Genomic DNA, 12,628 nt, shown 5'->3' with positions numbered 1-12,628 from the left:
GTACATTGAATGTACTGGCAAGCTCACAATAACCAGAAGCATTCAAGACAAACAACAGCTTGGCAATTACAGGTTAACAATGGATTAACATGACATTATCAGAACAACATGGCATGAACAACATGATACTAACATGCAACATGATGAAACTATCATGCACCAACTTACTCTGCTCGGGTTACCTCGTAACCATCAGATACATCACTTACCATCCTCGGACATCACACGATCATCTCAGGATCAAATCAAGCTTGGTATAAACAATACCGTAGCAATCAGTCATGACCACAAGGAGCTTCATCTTTACCCATGATTCTCGCACAACATCACAAGTATCCAACAACTCGGTACCCTCGATACCACGGTGATCCTCTCACGATCACATAAAGATCAACCAACTTCTTTCATCATCGAACCGGGGTTGTTATTAAGCACATCATTATTATTACTGTTGAACCATAGTGTGACCTACTTACGAACTGGGCCCTTATCTGCGGGCACGACTATTGATAGATTTAACACACACTCTGCTGAGGTTAGCACACTGTACCCACACCACGAAACCCATGGCCTCGCACTCCCAGTCGGGTGGACCAACGGCATTCCGACAAAACCGATCTACTCCCTCCAATCCTTTTTACCCTGCGCATAACTCAAATCACGCATACCAAGGAACACTATGTATCATTTATTTTGGACGAAATTACCCCTGCGTTGGATGGATCGTAACAACCGGGACAGCAGGGACGCGATAATTACATGAGCTAGTTATTGGCCACTCATCCTCGTTTCCTCCCCACCTCCCGAGTAGTATCTCTCTGCATGGCTATTATTTGTGCATGCACTGCATGCGTGCCTGAAGTTAATGCATGCGAGTAGCCTAGTGTTGCATACCAAGCGAAGGAATAGGGATAGACCGGGAAGAAATCGCTCAGCATCTGGATCGCGCAGACTATTACGGAAAAATGAGAAAAAGTTATACGCATACTAAAAGGGATCGAAGGGAGTACTGCAATGACACTCTCCCGGCCACTCCGACCAACTCCCTCTCAAGGCTAAGTCATGGGTGGCCCCATGCCTACCAAAGGCATCTTCAGCCTCCGTCATGGCAAAACGGTCCCTAACAGGGACAAAGCGCGCAAAACAACTCAGGCACACAAGGTTTATGTCTGTCTACCTGATCAGGGTAGCGCGCGCCCATAACCTTTCTTCGTTGGAGGCACTGGTGAGAGACATGACAATAGACCTAGTTAGGAACCCCCCCCATAAGGAAAGTGTGGTTGCACTGGTCAGCTCGATTTGGTGGCACCATGACTCAGCCAACAGTTGTTCAAGTTCAATTAAGTTTGGTTAAACTTGAATGCAATAAGCTGAGTCATATGAAAATAACATGATGCAACTACAATGCATGAGCATGATATCAACATAAACATGGATGCAGCATAAATCTTAAGCATAACAACAGTGAAGCATTTATCCAGATGAGCATGACATACTGACAAGCATAAATAACACAAACATAACTCTACCATAATTATAACCACTAGTATCATGAACAACTACCATGCAAGAACATAGCAAGAACATTACCAAGTAAATATGTAAACAACTAGATGGAATGGAACCAACATAGCAACGATACTGAATAGCAGACTAAGCATGCATCGGAAAGAATAGTACTTCTACCAGCAGGTATTACTACTACCAAGAACGACTTATGAACAAGATACTAGAAAGTGGCACAAGATAACAAGATGCATCGGAACATAGCATGAAAGTGAATAAGAATTCACAAGCATAACCGAAGCACCGACAATAGCAGCAAACAAGCAGGCAGATAACGACAAACTTTTATTAAATATTCAAGTTGAAAACCAAGGCTACTGCATGACTATCATGCAACTGGCTGTTGTGGCTTGCCTGGGGGTGAAGAATACTCTGGGGAGATAAGCAGTGAAGCCGTGGAAAGAATCGTCGGAAAGGGTTCTCTCTCGGAGGGGGATGATTAGGGGCTAGGGCAAAATTTTCATTTCCAGTATGTCAAACCATATTGAAAATGATGAGAACAGAACGGGCTCGACGAGACAAAGATGTGGGCGTTGGTTTCACCTCAATCGGAGTCTCGAGCAAAAAGTTGTGAAGGGTTAAAGTTCAGGGACTATTCTGCAAAAATATCACCACAAATAAGTCCCTGAGTGGATAAGGCAGAAACGTATTTAAGGAAATACGTTTTCAGACCTGGAAAGCGCATTCTTGCTCGCAGTAGATGAAAATACGTTTACCAGAGGAGAAAACGCCTTACTTTCTGAAGCACTTCAGGAATACGTTGTCAGGAAAAGGAAAGCATATTATCAGAAATACGTTTCCCCTTACTCGACATGGCAGTGGCGGGGCCCGGCTTGTGCGGCTGCCAGGTGGGTCCCGTGTGCAGGGGGGAGGGGCATGGGCCTCGTCTTCTTCCTCCTTGCGCATGTTCTCCTCGTGCAGCGAGGAGGAACACGGGAGGGAGGGGAGCGGCAGCCTGGCCAGCTACGGCCGTGCCTAGCCAAGGCGAGGCCACCGGGGGGAAGGGCAGGGCCTGGCGCCTCCGTTCCCAGCAAGAGGAGGCGTGGGGGAGGCCGGGAACGCCGACGAGAGGCGGCGACAGGAGGGACAGAGGCGGGCGGGTGGTCTTCGGGGCACGGCCCTAGAGGGGCTCCGGCGGCAGGAGAAGGGAGTGGGGAGGGTCTACGAGCTCCGGGGAGGCTGCTCGTGGAGGAATGGAGAGGAGAGGGGCTCGGGATAGAGCTAATTTAGCCGAAGCATCGCGGCGGCCATGACGGTAATGAGGGAGCACGAGGGCTCATGGAGCTCAGGCGAGAGGTTGGGCGGGTTCCTGGGAGTGAGGAGGGTCGATTGGTGAGCTCGGGAGGGCTCGGGACTGCCTATTTATAGGTGGGGCGAGGTGGTTGGGCTCGGGTGCAACCGGGCACGTCCGGCCGAGGCTCTGGCGACGCAACGATCATGGGAGGGTGTGGGAAGGCGACGAGGGAGGACGTAGACGAGGCACAGAGCTCACGGAGACGAGGCAGCGCTTGGGGATAAGGGGAGGAAGAAGACACGGAGGAGGAAGACGACGCGGTCACGAGCACTCACTGCTCGGCGAGGGCGACGGCTCGTCGGAGAAGAAGACGGAGGGGAAAGGGCTCCAGAGGGACGACAACTACTCGGGGAAGGCTCTAGACATGGTCGCGCGCCGAGGGGGCAAGAGCACAGAGGGGGATAAGAAGACAGAGGCGCCAAAGTGCGCGTTTCGCCTTGCCTACCCGAGATCACCACGGATAAAGCGTGTCCAGGCCGCCTTCTGGGTGCCAGTTCATGTCTACGGTGTAGTCCTTGATCCCCAAGGCATCCCAGAATTTAAATAACAAGAGAAGGAGCCAAGAAGAGGTGTGAGGCATCGATTAAAGTTTGTTGCATCAAACTTTATCAAGCCACCATGCTCAACAGGGAACTGATTGGGTCAAATGGTGTTATCTGGATGATTGACTACGGAAAGACAAGAATCCTAGGGGCTTTGGATGGAAATGAACCCAAGATTAATATAGTTGCTTTGCAACTGACTAAAATGGTCTAGAATGAATATCATGATGATGCTCTCATATGGAGTATCAACTTAAGCTCAACTTAGGCAAGACATAGTTATTTGATCATATGAAGATGCTGAAAAAGGTTCCATACCATTTGGATAAACCAAAATGGCACTTCCTTCACAAATATCCCCACTGACCAGAAACTTGCAAAAACTCCAGAGGGAAAATGGCTAGATTAAATATGCCCAAATTGGGTGTAGATATGTTATATGGATAAGAGAAGGTCTAGAAAAATTTGCAGCCATAATGGAGCAAGATAAAATACACTTGCTTCACAAACTGAAATTTTGGACAGAATCAAAGATTTGAAGTTGTGTTCACATGGAGGCATGACATGAGCTCAACTTTGGTGTAGGGATATTATTTGATGATATAAAGGGCCATGCAAAATTGCAACTCATTTGGATATACGTAGCTTGTACCTCCTTCACAAAGTTTCTTTCTGGATAGAAACTTTGGAAAATCATAATTAAATGACTACTAGGCAAATGAGGTTGCATTTTGGCATGTGGCAGTTATATGGACAGGAAAAGGTGTCCAAGGAGCTTGAGGTCAATTGGGCAAAGGAAAATAGCACTTGCTTCACAATATGCCATTTAGGGCAGAATAGAAATGAATTATTTGAGGATGATGATAAACATGTCAAATGAAATATTTTGCCATATTTGATGAAGATATGATCCAAACATTTCATGAGAATTATTTGGGAATTTTAGGAGTTATGGAAATATAGGTTGCTTCACAACCTAGGGAAAATTGAGTTATTCCTTTTAACAGAAAAAGGAATATTCCAAAATAAAAGAATATTGTGATTTGAGCTAGGATGAAAATGACAGGGTCTAGGGATGTATTTGGATATGATAAGCCACTCTGGAAGCAAAGAAGAGTTCATCTTCTTCAGTTTCCAGACCACAAAGCCACAGAAAAAGAAAATTCGGGCAAAAACCTCAGAAAAACAAAAGAAAAAGAAAGGGCCAAAAATCAGGCTGTTACAGACGTGCATCATGATATTGAAGAAGGATGGTGGGAACACCAGCTCGAAACTGACAAGACATTGCGCCAAATCACTCCTTAACCTTGGTAGGATTTCTGGATCGATCACTTTTTGAGATATTGCATTGAGGAATGCACATAGCTTCACAATGGCTAATCGAACGTTTTCCGATAGAATCCCCCTCAATGCAATCGGAAGCAGTTGTGTCATAATCACGTGGCAGTCATGAGACTTTAGGTTCTGGGACTTTTTCTCTACGATATTTATTATTCCCTTTATATTCAATGAGAAGCCAGACGGGACCTTCATACTGAGAAGGCATTCAAAGTTGTCATCATCCGCTTCTTCTTTGTTCTCTTCCATCATAACCCCTCTTTCTCCATGCTTGGTACAAACATTATAGTGTGGCATTAAACCCTTCTCAAGCTGGTGGATGTGAAGGGTTTTCCGGTTAGAGTAAGACGTCGTGTTCTCAGAGATAGAGCATGGACAACACATAAAACCATTATGCTTGTTTTCCTCAACCACTTCGAAAAAATTATGCACGCCCTTAATCTACTCGGAGGTGTGTCTGTCACCGTACATCCATTACCGGTTCATCTGCGTGCATTATATATAATTAAGTGTGTCAAAAACCATTACAGAGCATCATGAATAGAGAAGTGATCAAATTAATAGAAGTTCATCATCACATTAGAACCGAAGAACAGTAGTGATCAAATGTTATTACTAAAAAAATAAATACATAAAGTTCATACATAGTTCTCATTGAACAACATACAACTCTCTAGAGCATCTAATTAAACCATACAATGAAACTATGTAAACCATTTCAATGCAACAACAAATGAGATCATAATCACAACTAAGGTAACAATTGATCCAACGGCATAATGATACCAAGCCTCGGTATAAATGGCATATCTTTAATCTTTCTAATCTTCAAGCGCATTTTATCCATCTTGATCTTGTGATCATCGATGATATCTGCAACATGCAACTCCAATGCCATCTTCTCCTCCTCAATTCTTTTCAATTTTTTCTTCAAGTAATCGTTTTCTTTTTCAACATTTAACCTCTCGACAAGAGGGTCGGTTAGAATTTCCGGTTCACATACCTCCTAGATAAAACATTTATGTCACGTTGGTCGACATAATTGTCATAAACACTAAATGAAAGAAATAGTTATAAAAGATAATATATACCACATCCGAATCATAGACATGACGAGGGCCGACGGGGGCGGATACCAAAACCATCGCACTATATAATAACAAACAACAACAAAAGTAAGAAAATTATACAAGTATCTATCTAAATCATACAAGTAAGAATTTTTTTTCTTTTACAAAGAAGATAAGAACAAGAGGCTCACCACAGCGGTGCCGGCGACGAGATCAGCGCGGGCGATTGACGGTGGTGAGGATGGGGACAAGACATGACTGAAAGTGCTAGTTATCGACTAGAGGGGGTGAATAGGTGATTTTTATGAGAGTCTTCAAAACACGGTGGCTTTGAAGACAAACAAGTAAACTGAACCTATATAGTAAGCAGCGGAATGAAAACTACACTAGGCAAGCATTAGTCAACCATACAATACAATGGAAGCACGAAGACTAACTGCAGCTAGGTAGACAGGATCAGAATGGAAGACAGTACGAATCCAAACTGATATAAGTCTTCACACAGTGAAGTCAAATGAATCAGGCAGGCAGGCAATGACTTGACGAAGACAAACTGAAGAGTAATGAGAGTAGGGTATAGAACCAGTTGCTTGGTGAAGACAAGGATTTGGTAGACTAGTTACAGATGCTATGACAACTATACGTCTGGTTAGGAAGGCTGAGATCGAACTCAAAAGACCGTGTCTTCACCTTATTCCCCTTGAGCTAAGGACACCCAGTCCTCACCAAATCACTCTGGTAAATCTTCAAGGTGGACTTCAAAACCTTCACAGACTTCATTCATCGACAATCCACAATGACTCTTGGATGCACAAAACGCGATGCCTTACCGGCTGGAGGATTCATAGTCCTCAAGTGTAACAAGTCTTCAGATCACGCAGACAGAAAGGCTTTAGTGATGCCTAACGCTCTTTGGCTCTAGGTGTTTTGGGCTTTGTCCTCGCAAGGATCTCTCTCTCAAATGCTTCGGAGGTGGGTTGCTCTCACACGACAAAAGCCGTGCACTAACTCTAAGCAGCCACAAATTTATGGTGTAGGGGGTAGGCTATTTATAGCCAAGTGGCAACCTGACCTGATATGTCCGAAATGACCTTGTCTCTCTAAGGAACCGACACATGTCCAATGGTCGGATTTCGAACACGCGCGGCAACTTGGCTTGGGCTACAAGAAAAGATGACTCAACCAGATCTGGATAAGATTTGCTCTCATTGTCTTTGCTCCAAGACATAGGATTTGGTTGAGAATCACACTACTCACTCTGACTTTGTTCACTTGGACCCCACTTAACATTACGGTGGTTCCTATGACTCAATAAAGAAGAAAGGAAACTACCAAACAGCTAAGTCTTCGCACTCCATAGTCTTCAAGTGAATATCTTCACACGTCGTAATCTTCATCGTGAATTTCTTCATGAACCACCATTGTCTTCAATGTCTTCACACATTTCTAAGGGTCATCTCTGGTAGGTAAACCGAATCAATGAGGGACTACTACCTGTGTTATCCTACAATTCCCACAAACACATTAGTCCCTCAACCACGTTTGTTGTCAATACTCCAAAACCAACAAGGGGTGGCACTATATGCACTTACAATCTCCCCCTTTTTGGTGATTGATAAAAAACTAGTTGAAGTTTTCAACGGGGATAAAAGTATGTGAAAGTTCAGTTTTGTGAGCATTGTCTTCATAGATCAAAAGAGGCTCCCCCTGAAGATGTGCATATAATTAGTTTGCTTTTGAATGCCAATGCACATGGCAGGTTTTGCTTTGTGGAGGCCGGCTTCAATGTATGAAGACAATTCATCATGCATATATGAAAGTAATGAAGATAATGATATGCATAATGAAAAATGGATGTCTACAGAATGACTTCATGCGGAATTTATCATCGCATCACAACATAGTAGCAAAAGTAGCAGACGACCATCAAGTTTAAGTGTTACAACTCAGGAGCCAAATAGTTTCAAAAACGAGAGTTGCAAGCACTTAGCAAAAATTAAGGCAACCACCCCATATGGACCCTCTTGAAGACTACCAACCTCATATTCTTCTCCCCCTTTTGTCAGTAAGGACCAAAAAGGTTTGAGGACATAGAGTTTCTATGTGTTCCCAGGTGGAGACAAAGTTGGAGCAGTAGGGTCGACATTAGAGTTAGGTGGTGCAGAGGGGCCTAGGGAAGCATCTTGATGCAGTGAAGCTAATGTTGGTGAGTGGTGTCGTCTGCTTCATCGACGACTCTCGCAACAACAGTTGCAGCCGAAATGAGTGCTCAGAATCTTCAATAGAAGGTGTTGGACGCCAACTTGCAGATTGTGGTGGCCTGGAGTCAAATTTGAATTTCTCAGTGAAGCCATCTTCATGAAGATCGTCTTCAGAGCATAGCAAGGTAAGGCTCCTATAGGACCGCCGACAGGCTTCATGAGCAATGAAAGAATTCCTGGTGGCCAGGTTGCGAATGCGATTGACATCCACTAGAAGACTCTGCATTTGGCGTTTCAGCCATTCATGATGCTTATCATGCTTCCGATGCAAAGATACCAAAAGCTCATGGTCATTGAGGACACGCAAACGTGCTTCCAAGTCCTTTGAGTAATTGTACCGGCAGTGGCTTCAGTATTGGCGCGATGTGGCATACACAAGTTGCCAGCCAGGGGATAGTCAAGAGTAGCAGAGTTTGGTATGTGAATGCCTTCAATAGGTTGGGTGAAGCTTTGATATTCACCATTTTGTAGATGGAGTGGCTTCTTTGTTGGATCAGAGTAGATGGCTTCATAGGACATGTCAACATCAGGCAGAAATACGACATGATTTCGGGCTGAAGGTTGATAGTCTACTATGGAATGAAGCTTGATTAGATGCATGATCTAGGGGGCATAGAACTTCAGGCCAAACAGATCGATTCCAGAAGAAGCCAGCTGACAAATGAAGAAATCCTAAGTGTTGAATCTTATGCCATTGACAATATAGAAGACAAATGTCTTCATGGCGCCTTTGAGTTTTGCTCCAGAAGAGTTGCCTTTGATTGGCCACACAGTATGCCTCAGAATGTGATATATTGTGCGGGGCAAGTACTCAAGGTCTTCGACAAAGAACTTTTTAGGATATTCAGCGTCTTGGGGCAATGGCTTCATCATGCTCAACATCTGACTCATATTTGGCTCGGGCTTCCCAAAGATGCTTTGTAGTTCATCTTGATAGAGCTGACAACCTGGTTCATATAACTCACCAGGAGTGGGTCAGGAGGTAAGCTCAATGACATTTTGAGCTTTGGCTTCATGATGAACATCTCATGTGATCCACTCAAGGACCCAAGTCTTCAGATCCCTGTTGTAGCCTCGAATGTGCAAAGTTGCATAGAACTGCAGCAGAAGCTCTTGATTCCAGTGCTCCTTGTCAGTCACAAAAGACAGCAGCCCAATATCTCTGAAACAATCAAGTGCCTCTTCAAGGCATGGCAGCCCAGCAACAACATCACGATCCAGATGCTTATGAGGAAAAATCCGATCTTGGTTGTATAGGATGTACGAGTAATTGCTTCGTTGTTGTCGGCTCCAAAACCTGTCAGAGGAGATCTTGGGCTTCGTGTATGGGTTCTTGGCACTGTCAAAGAATGTGTTGTGCTCTCTGAAGATGAGCACACTAAACGAGTCGTGTGTTTTTGCGGCACTAGGAAGCCTTGGCAGTCTTGGCTTTGGCTTTAAAGTCTGAGGCCTCTGCTCCATGTGATAATCATATTGTGGCCCGGGAGTAGTGGGTGGAACCATTATAGGCCATCTGACAGTTACCAACTCACCTTGATAGAATGCATGCTCCATGGTATGTGGCCTTGTTAGAGGAACATCCTCATCAGAAGTGATTGGATGTTCAATGTTGTCCATTGGTGCATGGGCTTTGGGCTCCACATTGCCTTCAGCCATGACAGTGTCATTGGATTCAATATTGATGTTGGTGGTAGCCACATTGGTTTCAACCTCCATCTCTTCAATGACTCGAGGGTCTGGCACAAGGACATTCTCGGCTTGTATAACTAGATCACTGGCAGGGGAGTGACTTCTCTTTCTTCATCGGTTGATGCAGCCGGAATGTCTTCAGCATCTTTTGCTTTGGACTCTTGAGCAGTCGCAGAGGGGATGGCGTTAGGGAACACTTGACGTGCTACTGAGCCAGTTGGTTGCACATCCTCCTCTGGTATGCTTGACATGGATGCCTGAGACCTGGGACCTCTATGAAGCCTCCTGAAGGAAGGCGACGCCTGTGGTGACGGGATAGTGGAATCAAAGGCGTCAGGACTTTCTTGCTGAGTCTCAAGCACCGGAGTGGTGACTTGAGTTGGAGGAGTGCGCAGAATAGCTTCATCATCCATTGGCATATCCCGAGTGATTGGCATCATAGGGCGAGGAGTCATAGGACAACCAATACTAATCAATTCATTGCTCGTTGGAGCAGGCGATGATACCATGGCTATTGGTTCAAGCTGAGGAAGGACTTCATCATCATTCACATTGTCTTCACAACCAATGTCTTCAGCAGGGTTGGGGTCAGCAGCTGGAACTTCTTCATTTTTTGGAGCCTCTGTGGAAGAAGGCTCATGGACTACGAGGCGGCGCTCGTAGTTGGCAGAGGCAGGTAAGGCAACATAGATGGGTTCAACAATGAGGGGATCTGGGGCAGCAGCATGCTCTTTTCTTGAATACTTAGAGCCCTTTGTCTTCAACTTCTTCTTGGAGGGAGCATCATCAGATGTATCTTCGAGCTTCCTCTTCTTGGCTTCAGCTTCAGCTTGCCTAGTCGTCTTGAGTTCAGAAGCGGCAGATGGGACCTTTGGCTTCGAGCCAGTCATGCTGGGAGGGAAGACAGTGCTTGGTTGTCCCTGCCTTGGAGAATTGGGATTAGCTTCTGCAGGCTTCTTACTTTTCTTGGCAGCCATCCTGGTGATGGCTGGAGGTCTGCGACGAGGACGGCGGGCTCGGGGCAGCACATAGCGATAGGGACGAGGATGGTGGGCTCGGGGCGACACGCGGCGATGAGGACGAGGACGACGGGCTCGGGGCGGCACTCAGCGACGGGGATGAGGATGGCAGTCTCAGGGAGGCGACGAGGACGGGGACGAGGACGGTGGGCTCAGCGATGCCGGCGACGAGGACGGCGGGCTCGGGGCAACTAGTAGATGAAAACTGAAATTTTCTAAGTGTTCTCTTATATACACTAAACATTGGTCCCGGTTCGTGGCACCAACCAGGACCAATGCCCCCCTTTAGTCCCGGTTGGTGCCACCAACCGGGACCAAAGGCCACTTTTCGTCAGGGCGGGAAGCAAAGACCTTTGGTCTCAGTTGGTGGCACCAACCGGGACTAAAGGGCGGCACTGGTCCCGGCCGCGGTGCGGTGGGATGTTTAGTCCCACCTCGCTAGCTGAGAGGGCTCGAGAGTGGTTTATAAGCGTAGTTGCGCCAACCCTCTCGAGCTCCTCTCAATTGCAGGCTTACGGGACTATTCTCACACTCCTTTGCCTCGGGGCCTACTGGGCCTAATGCGGGCCTGAATCTGGGCCCAACTAGCTAGTTAGGTTTCTAGTCGTATTCAGGCCGTGGTGGCCCAATAGGCGACATTTTTTTAATTTTTTTTCCAGTTTTTTGTTTTCTTTTTTGCTTTATTATTTTCTTTTGTTTCTACTTACAGCTAAATACTTATAGTTTTCCAGTGATTCTTTTTGCTTTTAGGTCACAAAAATTATAAACTTTCTATTAGTGCCATTAGTTTTCAAATTTGAATAGTTTAAATTTGAATTCTTTGAAATTTGTGTGAATCACTAGTTTGTGAATAACTTTACTATTTGAGTGATTCTTTTTCCTACTATTTAACATTACTGTTTTTAATCATTATATTTAATTTGGTAATTTTTATATTATATTAAATGTCTGTTTTAATCAAAAACATATTTTGTAATTTTAGTTTGCTATTAAAGTTTCTAACAAACTAATTCTTTATTAAAATTCTTTTTGCTATTAATGTTTTGAACAAAAAATACTTTGATAATTTTAGTTCTATAAATTTTATATAATTTTAGTTTCAAAAATACTAGAGGTTTAAAAATCTTTTTAGTTGATTCCTTTATCCATTAGAGTTTTATAAAAGCTTTTTAGTTGATTCTTTTTGCTATTGAAGAATATTATAGTTTTGTTTTAGTTGATCATAACAGAATATTTTAATTGATTTGTTAGTTCGTTCTTTTTGCTATTAGAGTTTCATAAATGTTTTCTAGTTCATTCTTTTGGCTATTGGTTCATTCTTTGAGCTAAATGACCCTAAAGTTGAAAAGAACTTCAAATGAACTCTGCAAAAGGTTGAAAGTTGTCATGGTAACATCATTTCACCCACATAGCATGTGCTAAAAGGTTGAGAGGGTTACGGTAAAAAATGGATGCACTTCGTATACAAAATGGACAATCTCTTTCGAAGTATCAGGGTTTCGGATGAAAACTCACATGTCATAAAGGGGTTTCATTTTTGAACTTATTTGAACTGCAGACATTTTGTGTGTTCAAAATGCACCTTTCAAAGCCACATCATCAATTTTCAACCCTTTGTGACTTCATTTGGTATTTTTCATGCATTTATTGATTTTTATGCTAAATGACCCTGAAATTGAAAAGCACTTCAAATGAACTCTGAAAAGGTTCAAAGTTGTCATGGTACCATCATTTCACCCACATAGCATGTGCTAGAAAGTTCAGAGGGTTGCGGCAAAAGCTGGATGCACTTCGTGTACAAAATGGACAATCTCTTTCAAAGTATGAGGGTTTCATACAAAAACTCATC

The sequence above is a fragment of the Triticum dicoccoides genome, chromosome 4B (genome assembly GCF_002162155.2).
Source record: "Triticum dicoccoides isolate Atlit2015 ecotype Zavitan chromosome 4B, WEW_v2.0, whole genome shotgun sequence".
Lineage (NCBI taxonomy): Eukaryota > Viridiplantae > Streptophyta > Magnoliopsida > Poales > Poaceae > Triticum > Triticum dicoccoides.
This window is presented reverse-complemented; position numbering follows the sequence as displayed.